Source organism: Electrophorus electricus, chromosome 19, assembly GCF_041902795.1.
Source record: "Electrophorus electricus isolate QZ-2024a chromosome 19, ASM4190279v1, whole genome shotgun sequence".
NCBI classification, from domain to species: Eukaryota; Metazoa; Chordata; class Actinopteri; order Gymnotiformes; family Gymnotidae; genus Electrophorus; species Electrophorus electricus.
The window spans coordinates 372,867-387,138 of record NC_137515.1 but is presented as its reverse complement, the minus strand read 5'-3'; the positions used below and the strand labels follow the sequence as shown (position 1 = coordinate 387,138).

Here is a 14,272-nt window from a genome sequence, read left to right as displayed (position 1 = left end):
TAGACCTGCAGTACTTACAAGCATCTCCTTTATCCTCATTGTGGAATTTGATAGTATATCTTTCAGTGGACAAATGGACAAGTATCTCCATTAAGGATAAGTCTCTCTTAAATGCAAAATTAGCTCTGATTTCTTTAGGACAGTCAATTCAGAGACAAAATGTTCAGTCCAAAGAAGATTCAGTTGTAATTTATATAGGCATACATCTGATAATTGCATAGAAACCTCTTATTTTTGCAGAAATTTTATGTTGAAATACAGTCAGTCCTTGACCACATCCATAGTTACTCGATCTGGGCTCACCTACCTCAAAGACCAGTGGCTGCTCCAGTGCTTTAGAAGACCAGTCATTACTCCAGTGTTTTAGAAGAGCAGTCATTACTCCAGTGTGTTAGAAGAGCAGTCATTACTCCAGTGTTTTAGAAGAGCAGTCATTACTCCAGTGTTTTAGAAGACCAGTCATTACTCCAGTGTTTTAGAAGACCAGTCATTACTCCAGTGTTTTAGAAAACCGGTGGCTGCTGCAGTGCTTCAGAAGAAGAAGAAGAGAGTCACTGTTGCCAGTTGTAGTTATTTGTGAAATGTTAGTGAGAAGGCAGGTTTTTTACACATTCTTTCCACTCAGTATAAAAAATATAAGACCCTGCATGTTAAAGTACATATCAAAGGAGGCACCAGTGAAATTAAACAATATAGAATAAAACAATTCACCATTGGGAGAATGTGTTAAGTGTGCCAGTATTACTAGAATTTTACTACCATGGCCATCCGGCTGGAGGCAGAACCAGAACTAATGTAGTGTTCATATAGATTAGATTCAATTAATCTTTATTGTCATTGTGCAGAGTACAAGTACAGAGCCAATGAAATGCAGTATAGGTCACATTACTGGAAGACCCAGGGCACGCAGAAACAAAAGCCTTATAAATAAAGGCCTTTAAATGATCAATGCTTTGTTCTCTAGGACTTCTGGAAGTTTGTGAAGGAATTGTTTGTGAAGTATATTTTATATGATATTACACTTTTTCCATCTTAATACTTTTTCCATCTTGTTTTGAATGGGTTCATTTGGAAATCATATTGTGGAGTAGTGAATATATACCATAACATGCATTCCAACTGTAATCAAAATTTGGCTTTTTATGAGTATTTTGTCTCATTTCTGAATTGCACATGGGCAAATATGTTTGCTTGTCAGCTACTAATATTTTCGTCCAGTAAGATACAGCTAGTAACTATGACCAGTGACGTTTTGCTACTACAATGGCATGTCAGACAATTCTTCCTCTATACAATATACAGTATATTGATATAGTTCAAGATTTGACTAAACACCTACATAGTGGTTTAGGGAGAATACCCCCCAGTTGCACATGAGTGTTTCTCATGTCCATGCACAATGTTAATGCCACTTGTGCCAAACAGGATACACAAGTAAGCTGCATGCTCAGAGTGAATTTATTTGGGCAACTCCACAAGGGGTTTGGAGAACAGGCAGGAGAGTCAAAAACAGACAACATAGGTGCAGGCAAATCCATAATCAAAAAATCTCACTAGGTTCAAAAACAGAACAGGAAGGCTTAGAATTGAACATGAGAATTCTTGAGAATGCTTGAGAATTGTAGAACTTCCAAAAGCATGGTGAACATATGTACAGGTGCTAATGAGTCTGTCAGTGAGAGATGCCTGGGTGGAGCTAGAGATACGTAGATAAACCTGGAGTCTAATGCTGTGCTCTTTCAGGCAGAAAATCTGTGGAATCTGTTCAGAACTAGGCCACTGTTTTCCTTAAAGCATTGTAGTGTTAAGATCAACTTAAATGTGAAAAATGGTGTTCAGGGTGATACTTCCTCTTCTGATAAGGTTGATTTTTCTGTTATGAAGCTTTTTGCAAATTAGACCCTTTTCAGTATCTTTTTCTGGGAGTGGTTTCACAGTATATCACACATTCTGCCAATTTTCTAGCAACTTTGAAACTTTTTAAGATATTAACTCTCTACAAAGTTCTGAAGATGTTAAGGCAGGCTATTGTCATGCTGCTACTGGACTTTGAACTAAATGATTATTTAGTTTTGATTAATAAGTGGCTTGTTTTGTTTGTACCCTTCAGTGTCTCCAGGACTGAATCAATTTTGTGTTGTTTTGTAAGGCTTGGTAAACATTTTCAGTTGCATGGCATCACTAGTAGAGTCTGGCATTCAGGAGTTGCCAGCATAGGTCAGACATAATGTTACTGACCAGAAACTAGGAACTGTTATAGTGCGACAGGGCAAAAAACGCACCAGGGGTCATGTAGGGCCCGAGACATCCCAACGAGCCATTGGTCTAGCTCTATCTCCCACAGTGCTGCTGCAGACTCGGCTTACATTCCCACTTACTGCTTTGCTGCGGCCATTGCAAAAGGCTCCATCATATTAATCCACTAGCTAGAGAGAACCTTTGATGTCTTCGTCACTTGGCACCTTTTCTGTTTTCCTGGAGTGGTGGGCATCTTTGCTCAGCAGTGTGAGGTGCTGTTTGACACAGATTTACTGATCAAGAAATGTTTTTCAAATGAGAATTATGGAAGGAATGTATTAGATACATTTGCTTTCAATAGAAAGTACTATAAACTTTATTCTCTTTCCAATATGAAACTATATGAAAAATACAAATAAATTACATACATAAAGTCAGATTGGACAAAATAGGCTTGCTGTGTAATTTCAATTGATCAGTACCAAATGAACCCATAGAATTGGCTGCAGCGTTAGGTGTGGCCACACATATCGCCCAGGCAGGTATGTTTCTTTTACTTAATGATATGTGGGTGGTTGGTATACCGATCTAATTAAAGCTAGGTTGGTACTTGACGCGTCGTCACTGGTGCGAGAGTGCATGGCAAAACGTCGCAATTGCTGCGTTTCTGGTTCTGCGTGTTGGCCCATCCTGGTGGTGCATGCTTGTTCACCTCTCCAATGTTCTAATCTGGCATTAGCCACACGCGTGGCAGATCATAAAAATGGACGAATTTGGAGGGAGACTAGTTGGCATTTATATGATCTCTCTATGAGGGAACATAGATGAGGTATGACAGAGATTGTGTAATGGCTCAAAATACATGGACTTTTATGGGGAAAAAGAGGCAGTTTGTCGTAAGGCCTGGAAATCAACAAAAACAGACAAACACACCATCTTCTCTTTGGCCTTTTTTGTCTGCTTAGCAGACATAAAAACAACAGTTATTCCTCATTATTAAGAAGCTTTCCAGTACTGTGGGCAGCCATATGTGAAGGTTGGCAGACCTTTAGTCACTTTTACTGCTTTTCCAGGGGTATGTTGTTGCACCGTCACCTGAAGTTTTGGAGAATGCGTCTTGGATGAAAGCGCTACTACAGATGCATATGTGCTCTCGTCAGAAGCCCTTTGCGAATCTTAGCAGCGAAAGTATAAACTGGCTTAAGTGAACAACTGCAAGCTGTAAAAGTGTCAGTTGTACTAGCTTCCGCCCATCTGCAGGTTTAAGAGGCACAAACCAGCATGTTCAAAGTAGGTAGCTATGTTGCTTCAAAATGCATGTGTTGTGCATACCTAGTATTAAAAGCATCACTCACTTTTAATGATCAAAAACTAAATCTGTATTAAATGTTCTCAGAAGCAAACTGGAGCTTACAAGGAACTCTTCAAGTTTCATTTTAAGGTACATTTTAAAGAGCTTGAATTTCTGTGCTGTTATCCAAAGTAATCTAATTTCATATGGCTGCTTCTGAGCCATCTTTCCCTTCTGTCAAGTTCCCATGCATAAATGTCTGTAGGCTTTACCAAGACCTGCACAAGGTCAGAGCTAATGTTCCGATGTCAATTATAAAACCTGCATCAGACGATTGGAGGATTAAGCACAGGAGAAAATAGGTGTATGACGAGTGTTGTGAAGGGTATAAAACTGAGTGGGTGGGCAATGCACAGTTATATGCCTTTAAGTTGGCACATGCTCAGCTGTTGGAGACTGGTCCAATTTTCCAGCCAACATGTGAGTCATTCAGTAGAGATGCACCAGAAATAAACAGCCTCCCTTTTCTCCCCCAGCGACAGTCCAGTCCACACCCTCATGTGGTTTCTTTTCAGGGTGCTGAGAGTATGTGAGGCTAATGGTCTTGTTGGACCTTAAAGGGGAGGCACTGATTCAATGACACATATAATTTTTGTAGAATTTTGTAACTACTGACCAGGCAATACCTGATTCAGGGGTAGCCAATTTCTGAACGGAACAGATATCCATTTATGATTTACAGTACCAGTCTAAAATTTGGACATACCTACTCTTTGTTTATTTTTACTATGTTTTTGCGTTGTAGGAAAACAGTAAAAGTATCAGTACAATTAAATAAAACATATGTGATTATGCATATAGCCAGCCTTTACTTTCATGATTGCTTTGCATGCTCTTGGTGTTCATGAGGCAGCCATCTATGATGCTTTTCCAACAGTCCACAAAATTCTCACATATGCTGAGCACTTGTAGGATGAAGGACTAAAGTTATAAATAAAATGCTGAGACATTTGAAATGAATACATGAATACAAAATTTTTAAAAATGAGTTTGTTTTAGAACAGTTCATGTAGTGTTATCAACTTTAACTATTAATATATGTATCTACCAAATTAATGTAAGCAAAACCATTAGATCAAAATGCCTTTAAGGTGATGAAAAACATACATTCACTCAGGTGTGTCCAAGCTGGTAGTCTAGATGCATGGTCATAGCATATATTATTTTTTCACATGTAAAATTAACAATGACTGAACTGACCAAAAAAAGAAAACACTTTTCCCTTGAATAATTCATACTCTGGGTCTCTGCATTTGAGGGGGGTCATTCTTAATTAGTTGTTTGTCAAAGCAGAGGAGAATTAATGCTAATGATTCATTAGGAATTGTGCTGATAGTTCTGCAGTACCTATATTTTTGTGATAGATACACCCATAATATAGTATACATTTATGAGGTGTCCATCCTGAAGTGGAGGAGAAGAACTTTTCTAAAAGATTGTGGCGCCAACTTTGTGATTGTGGTAAGACAGTCTGACTTGTTTGATTTTGCTGAGCCAGAGTGCCAGTTTGCCAGATATATATTTACCAGCACAGTGGCATACTTTAAAGAGCAGCATTGTCCTCAGAACAATTGCAGCCCACTATAGACTGCTGTCCTGCTGTGAGAAGCCTCCATGGAGCCAAAGAAGTGGGTTGGATTTCTCAAACTTGTCCTGCCATCACAATAATACTCCCACACAATGGAAATGTGAAATATAGTTCATGGAACACATAATTGGCTGAAAATTCCACAAAAAGTTCTGCTGAGATGAAAAATTCAAATGCAAGACACTGTTTTTACAAATCAGATATACTCTGCTTCTTACTCATAATAAAAACAAAAAAATATCTTGTTTTATTTCATCATATTCAAACAATGTGAAGTGTGTGAGGGACTTGCTTGGTGTGAGTTGATGCCTCAGGTCTAGTTGTGATGCCTGATTATATCCCAGTTTGGCTTCTGCTCAAGTGGACTGGATTTGACTTCAGTAATCTAGTTTGTCCCTCAACGGTAGATCAGCCCTATTAAATTAAGTATAAAGGTCACTTGGTCATTTCCTTACAGAAGGAAGGATTAGTTTGCATACCCAAGGTTTGCATATCCAAGGCTATTCACATTTTTCAGTAATTTCTGTTCTCTTCCAAACAAAACTGGAGCTAACCTTTATCATAAAAACAGCCAACAGTTTTCAGTGAGAAAGGTGCATATGTCTTTGGGCCCCAAAAACGTAAAGGCTTTAGTGAATAATTCTGTTACAGTGCTGTCTAATCAGTGTATAAATATCAGTTTGGAAGGACATGTACTGATATCCATAATTGAGTATATAAATCCCAGAAAATAAAAATGACTTAAATTTGTGCACTTTAAGGGTGAACAGAGGAAAGGTTAACTGCATTTTCAAGGTGATATAGAAATTATGCAAACAAGCAGAATAATACACTTCTAATCCATTTTCAATGTTCTTTGCAGCACAGTAAAACATTGAAATCTTAAAAAATAATTACATAAAATAGCCCAATTTTGTAGGATAATTACTTTCACAAGGGGAACATTCAGTGCAAAACACTTTGCATTTGGCACAAGCAGTCGAATCTTCTGAACTGCTGTTTCAACAGAACCTTTGATCCATCCATGTGTTCCTTCCATTCAGGATCCTTTAAGCATAATTTTATTTGCATTACAGTCTAAAGGATGTGATGCTGATACACAGATACAGCCAAAGGACACCCATCAAAAACATACAGCATAGGCCCAAATTATTAGTCGGATATATAAATAGAGATAAAGATTTGTAGGGCCTGTAAATGCTCTTTCACCATTTTTGCTGCATTTTACAGAGAAACCCACCCTTCACACTTTAGAAAGCTTCTCTCTCACACACCCCCACAGAAAGCCTGAAAGCTCATCTTATTAATTTACTCTTGTGATTAGCCTTCTTAAGATGTGTTAAGGTTCCCTATCAAAACACTCACAGCTTGTAGTTATCACCGTGGGAGTCTTTTGCCATACCTTATCTAATGCAAACAGTCACTCAAGATAAGGTTAATACATTCAATTCACAGTCAGCGCCCCAACCTTCTTAGGTATCATAGATGTGGAAGATTTCTCGCAGGTGATACAGTATCACAATGTGACACTGACATGTGGCAGGTTTTTTTGCAGGTTCAAACTAACCACTGATTATATCAACTAGAATTAAATCATTACTTAACACAAAAATGATTCACATTTAGTTAAGACTGTGTAAGTCCTTTAATGTTACAATGCTATGTGTAATTTGTCAAAGATGACCACGGACTTCATCATAACAAGCTAAATTCTTATCTCTGAGTCTCCAGAGTTAAGCAGGAAGAGGAACTCCAGTTCCTGTTTACAAAGTGGAGGTTTTCTCCCTACATCTCCATGGGTGCAAGGTCAGTGATCTGTCACTGTTGAGGCCTGTCAGCTATTACCTCAGCTATGAGACCATATGAGACCACTTGCCCTCCTGACATCTCAATCGCAGGCATTTGTTCAGCCCAGAGTGTCAGCACTCTACGTTGCTCTTATACTCTGTGTTATGGGAGTAGCAGCAGGCAGACACCCAACCTGCATGTTCACACAGCAGTGTGTGATAGCAGTAACTGACAGATCAGCTTCTGTACATTTCTAAAGTGACTGATTGTCCAGTAATTTTACAGACTTGATTTAAGATACTGTAGAGAAAACTTGTCCTACTTTAAAAAGATTATTACTCTTTCTGAAATATTTCAGGCATGGTATTATGGTTGAACATCATCTAGCAAGTAAATGTGTGGAGTCCCAGAGCAAGATTCATATGTTACCTACTCATGGTCCTTTAAGAATTTCTTGGACAGCTGTTTCTAAGGCTTGTTGTGCTATGTATCGTTTACTCTGACCCAGGTATAACACCACAGAGCAATAAACACACTACAAAGTCCTAAACACCATTGTTGGAATACCATCCTATTCTTACCGCCATGACTGTAATCCAAGCACAAGCTTTTAGCAGTGGATGGTATGATGGTTTGGATAATAGTTTTACTATGCTGGATTATAGGACTCATTAAATATAAACAAAATACTCTTAAGAACTATTTAAGAAGTATTGTTAATATTGAATTATCTGTTTGGTGTGCAAGTAAAAGTTTCATCTACAAAAAAACCCCCTTATGAGATATGGTTAAACAGATCAGCAGTGGTACACATATGGTAAGGAAATGTTCTACAATTTTGCTTTATTTTCTGCATGGAATCAGAACTGTGGTGAGCATTGTTCTTTCAATTCATAAATATTATTCATAAATATTCCATCACTAGTCCACTTAATATCTTTTAAAGTTGATTGGCACTTTCATTTTGAAGTTATGGAAGGTTATAACATGCCAAATACACGTTAATTTCAAGAAACATTTCTCCCAATTTTGTTTTCTGGAAGCCACTTGATTCTTTACAATCCTTATGGTTTGTTCAGAATTAAATGGCAACCTGCTAATTTTTGAATTTCAGTATTGCTGAACATACTCCTTGTGGCACAACTGTAGCGTTATATTTATGGGTAATGTGCACCTCCAGTATAAGGATCCTGGGAATACATCCTATAATAGAAAATCTCTAAATAAAACCTCAGTTAAATTATCTACATGTCTTTAGTTACACATAGTGATCACATTATTATAAAATTAAATAACATTTAGATTAAAAAATACTGGAATTTGAATTTAGGTTTAGCAAAGTTTTAGTATGGCTTGGTGTCATACTGGTGGTGTGATGTGTCTTTGAGAGAAGCCTTGCCGTAGAAGAACACGTGTGGCATCTGTACTGCGTAATAGGAAACAGGATGATAAACAGTTGGAATGTGTCAGAGAGCTTGTTCCTTGAAGAATATCAGGGAATGAGATGGGAGACTGGTCCTAGCACCTGTCACTCAGCCTGATAATGTTTATCTGCCTTTGGATGTGTCTGGAGGCCTGTGTGGTCTTCTTAATGGGTGTCCTGCAAACACGTGACACTATCCAACCACCTCTCTCTCTGTCTTCCTGTGTCTCTGTCAGTTAGCCTGAGGTTGTATGCCAGACCTCCCAGACATCTGGGTGCAGCATTGCTCTGGACTGGTTTGGGAATGAGCAATTTTCGGGTTCTGCTTTGTCATTCTTACTGTATGTCATATGATGGAATAATTGTGTTCCTCATGGTCTTATTCAGTGCAGTGAGACATGGGAAACCTGTGTACAAAAGTGTGAAAACATTCATTGCTTAGAAACAGCTGACTTGTCTGTAGCATGCAGATGAATAAGCAAATGGAGCAAAGAGGGGAAGCAGATTGAGAAGCAGGCTATAAGATTCTTTTGCTGTAGACATCCAGGCTATAAGATTTTCACATTGCAGACATCCAGTATGATCATCTCTGGCTGTGGTTTCTCAGTTTCAGATGATTCTAGTCTCAGGTGACATACAGCAGTACTCTTCTGACCACAGTTTTCCTTGGTATTGGCAATGAAGTGGAACCTGAGGTTACACATGCATCTTTTCCATACACCTTCTGTACAGTCTTATATGCCCTAAAGTAATGAAGATAAAATTGTTGTCTCTTCTCCAGTGCAGAACCATCACCAGTGATGTCCACAAATGGAAATGGAGATGAAAACTGCTTAGTCAACATGTTTTAGTACACAGCTTAGCAGTTGTTAGTTCCATTCTAATTCCATTTAAATTTTCTTCAAAAACAGTATCACCATAAAATTCAAAGGAGATTACTAATGAGTATATTGTTTAGAGTGGGTTTGCTGGGAATAGAAATGAACAACCATATTTTGCTTTAGTCTTTGTGGCATCTCACAGGAGGCAGGTGAGCCTTCTGGTCTCAGAGAAAGCTCACTGGAGACATGCCATGAAGTCCAAGCATGTGTGGCAGCTCTACAGAGAGATTACTTTACCCTCTCATCATGGATTTGACAGTAACCCTACCCAGCACGTGGTTGAGCTGGCTTCCAGGCTGCAGGAAGGCAGCTCTTGCCATATCTGCTCCATTGCTAGCTCTTCAGATCCTCTGATTGTATACATTTCGAAGTTATACATTGCCGCAGCAGCAATATTTATGTATTAATTTATTTATACTAACTTGAAAAATAATATCACACTCATCCATTTTTCTTGTACAGATAACCAAACAGTGGGGTTTAGAGACTGGAACTCCAATCAGTAACATATTAACCACCACTTCCTCCTGTCACTCTGTAGCCTCACTCCTCTGGGGAGGGCCAGACCACAGCTGCACACCACAGTCCTGAGCTGTTATCCCTCGGACCCATAATAGTGGCTGCCCAGCAGGGCCCTAGGCATTACCCAGCATGACCTCCTCCTCTCTGCTCTTCCTAGGAAAAGCCATCTACTGCCACACTGCCCTCACTACACTGCACAACTAGATTTACTGATCATAACTAAGTAATACAAAAAGCATTGAACTGCAATCAGAACATTCTGTTTCACAGTACATGGAGGTTTTAAATAGAGATTTTAAATAGAGATTTTTTAGGTTTATTTATTGCCCATCAGCACTTTCTATATTACAAAAGAATGGTGATTCTGTATTTGCTATATCAAATGTGTAATTGTTTTTGACTTTAACTTTAGATAACAGTCTAAACAAAGAAACGCAAGTGCTTCACACACCATCCATATGTGGGAGTTCCCATCAAAACCACTTGTTCCAAAAGAGAAGGGTCAGAGTGGATATTTACATTGGACTTTCTAATATATACTATAAAAAAACATGTTTTGCATGGCTGTATTTGTTGTTTGAATACAGAGATGCTGTAGTAGTTCTGTGAAAAATCCATTAACCAAGTTGCTCCAAATGGAATATGTGAAATCTCCAAGGAAAGCACATAACCTTTTAATACCAGTTCTGCAACGTTCACTTGTGCAAATGGAGATAAGAAGAGAAAAGAACTAGATATCTGGATTCAGAAAGGGACTTGCAACACCTGAGCAGTCATGAAGGTGAGAATTCAGGCACTGTCTCTGTCTAGATTTGGAACAAACAGCAATTGAAAACCAACAAAAGTTTTTCCTAATTTTTTTCCACTGACTTTTCATAAAAATCTAAAAGCAGATCTGGATTTACATTTACATTTTGATTTTCTCACTGCAGGTATGCATGCATCTTTTTGAAATTTAATATGTTACAACCAGGCATGCCAACAAGGCCACTGATTAGGCAAAATCAAGTGTTGGTTGTATTTGATAAATGTTCCACACTAAACAGGAAGTGTATTTTATTGTGGATATCTTTTAAGGATTATTTATTAAAGTAAAAAGGGTAGGCTCCAAATGATCTGTATTAGCATGGCTCGGTACTTGAATACTGTTCACAGAACCTACTGTACACTTGCTTGTATGTATGAACATACAATAATCTGAAAATATTATCTAGAGGTGAAAGTCACTCTCAGCCGCACGAAACAAGACTTGCCTATTCATTCCCTGTACTGTTCTTTCAGCATTAACCATTTTCACCGACCTTTCCCCTGGTTTGAGAAGTAAGTTAGGGCCATGGTGATGATTGTGAGTATGTGTTTCATTGCAGCGGCTGTGCTGAACTCTCCTAGTGAGGTGTTCCACAGCACGGTGGATCTTTTGCCAGAGAACTCCTATGGAAAATCAAAGAGCAAAAACAAAACAAAATAAAAAACAAAACAGAAAGACAGAAAGGGTAGAAACCTCAGGGCTTTTTTGAATAAAAGTAGACTGAGTCTCTTATATCACAATATTTTTATGTTACTAGTAGCAGAGAGGATGCTGACAAAACACACATGTAAATCTGTCGGTGAGCTCTCTGGACTGATGACTTGGCCACGTTGGTCTTTTTCATCCTCTTCTGCGACAAAACAGAAATTCAGGTGTATTCTCCAACAAGTGGCTCATGGGTGCCTCGGTCTGGGATGGCTAGCCATACCCACCCTCTCTGCATGTGCCCAGGCACTGTGGTGCTGACGGACATCCTCACTGATGTGTAACCACCAGCACCGCCGCCAACGGCAATGACATAAATGAACAGAAAGTTTTGTGTTGGAAACGGCTTCCACTCAAATGTGTCACGCTGGTGGAGCCCCTCCTGGGTGTGCCGGACACGGTCTGCCCACAGCTCTCTCTGGCACTCGTGGTCTGTCATTAAGCCTTGCGTCTGGTGCCACATGTTCCTCCAGGAGCAGGACAGTGTGGAGGGAGATGCCAGGGGCACACACTAGCAGCCGCCCAGCTCACGCCAACATGGCACCGACCTGCCCAACTAACCAGCCAAACCTCATTTTACTGGAACTGCTGTTGCAGAGGAAGATAATAGCTGCTCGTTTTACTGCGGTTCATTATAAACAGTGAACTTTAGAGCTGGGGCCTGACCCTAAATGTGAAAATTTAGTCTGAGTTTATTGAAGAAAATAGTTGACTGTTCATTTAGAGTTTGACTGCTTCAAATGTTCCTGGGGTTTCACAACAAGTTTTAGGCATGGACAATGTGCATGTTTCAATTCAACAGTTATAATGTTCGTCAAGTTAACAGCGCATTGATTCATCCTCATCCACACATTTTCCCTTAAATTCTAGTAATTTCAGTAAACTGTAATAAGCAAGTTTTACCACACAGTCAACAATGTCGAGAAGGCAATGCAAACATTCTAAGGTGCACTTGAAAAGTGTAATTTCCCAAAAGCTTTGCAGATGGTTTATATGATTTCACCCATCCGTGCTGAAACGGACACGGCACAGGCAAATGTTTGTTATCTTTGGTTTCAGTTGGAGGTGCAGTGTGTCCCTGGGCTGGTCAAAAACGCATACCAGAACAGACCAGCAGGTCCCTCCCATTATTGCAATGAGAGGCCAGGGACATGTTCTACAAGAGTCATGTGACTGTCTCCAGCACCCCCAGTGTTTCTTGCTCACCACATACGTTTACAGATCCAGCCCTTAGCTAAGGTTGCCAAAGTGCTATTTGGGAATCAGCTGTACAAATAAGTCTTTTTTTATTTTAATCTTATTTCTTGAAGAGGTAATCATTTCTTTATCTTTTTTTTCATAATTTACACGTTCTTCCATCAAAACACATTTGTAATTTTGTTTTATTAGAAAAAGAGAAATTTTATTTCAGTGGGTTGAAGTCTCATTTGAAGGCACCAGTCTGAGGTAATGTGAAAAGACATTAACTCAGTAACTGAGTGATTATTTCTATATGAATCACTCAAAGTCATTCTTTATCTCTTAGAGGAAGATTGGCATGGAAATAATAATGATAAGTATGTTTAATTCAGTTAGATTAGTCAAAAGATTTTGACAAATTTTTTCAGTAGGTGCAATGATTTAATTATTTTCTGAAATCATGTGATACCTCTTCTAATAACTATATTACCTGGTACTGTTTCTATTACCAATTTAATTCGTCTCACTTGCAGAGAACATTAATATCTGCTTGAAGGGGCAGTAATTCTGGACACTTGTGCCAAGGCCGACAAAAGCCTGCATGTCACTGATACTTTACATCTAAATATATCACAAACTGACAGCAGCAGGTGAGATTCTGCCAGACACTTGCACTGAATGATCAAGCATACAGTGTGTGTGTGTGTGTGTGTGTTCTTTCTGGGTGTGGTTGGGGCTAGGATACCATCTCTCTCCACTGTGGATCGAGATCTGAACTAAACGCAACCCAATTTTGGGTTTCTCTTCAAAGCCAGCTGGTCTGGCTTTATTTCTTTTTAAAATTTTTATTTCTCACAGTTCTTTCCTTTTTTTCAAAGATTTTTTATAATCTGACCCACAGCAGGTGCTGGAGGGTAGGGCTTCCTGGAGAAGAATACTGAAAGGACTGGTAAGTTTGCAGTAATTATGTCAGAATCTGGCACAAGGAGTGTTGCTGGACATGGGAGAAATGCCTCCAATGAGCAGAAAAGTGTGTGAGCTTGAGTGACACAGTGATTCAATGCATCTCCTTTGGGATATATGCAGACCTAGGAATAGAAATAGAAAGATACAAATTTAGAGAGGAGCACTGTTTTTTTGGGAACGTAGTTGGCTTGGCAAATAGATATGTTTGTCCTGAAACAGAGTACATGTCATCATTGGCTAATATTGTCAGGGTTGTTTTGGGTGGACCTCTGAAATAATATTGTCAGAACAATGTACATACATAGCCAGGTAAGGTCAGGAGGTTCAAGCCTGCATGCTAATTTTGCTGACACTGATATGAGAAACTTTTAAATCATTTTCCAAATCATGTTTCTGATGTCTGTGCATTTGGTTTATTCTAGTAGATGTGTTGATATGGAAAAGTCACGGCATACTCAAGGATGTAAAACAATGAGGAAATTGGGTGTCCTACTCAGAGCTGCACCTCAAGTTAAATCAGGCGACTGCTTCAGCTCTCATTTCTGCTGCTGTCTTGCCTCACGACTATGGAGGCCACAGCTGCAGGGAATCAATCAGGAGTGGCAGAGATAATGAAAGGCATATCAAGGGCATTTGGGAAAGCCCACAAAACAGCCACAACCGCAGCAACCTTCCTCATTTCTAGCTTCAGTTTCAAAACAAAAAAAAAAAAAAAGTGGCACACTTTTTAAGGTCACCTCATGTATAGAAACCTTTCTCTGATTTCTCTGATTCTCTGATGCATTCTTTGACTGTGTTGGCTAGCAGTCTTTTCTGTACCCTA

General features: G+C 39.1%; 1 protein-coding gene across 6 annotated transcripts in view; it reads left to right on the top strand.

Annotated features, from left to right (window-relative positions):
- The first annotated feature begins 13,190 nt into the window (after nt 1-13,190).
- The window catches only part of mef2ca (myocyte enhancer factor 2ca), a 30,264-nt gene continuing 29,182 nt past the window's right edge, over nt 13,191-14,272 (top strand). For 4 of the 6 annotated variants that reach the window (XM_027019426.3, XM_035535567.2, XM_035535566.2 and 1 more), the window contains exon 1: nt 13,192-13,432. The gene's annotated coding sequence lies outside the window, so the exon portion shown is untranslated. Of the gene's footprint in view, nt 13,433-14,272 lie in introns of all 6 variants that reach the window. The other 2 variants (XM_081702907.1, XM_081702908.1) reach the window with 2 other exon arrangements.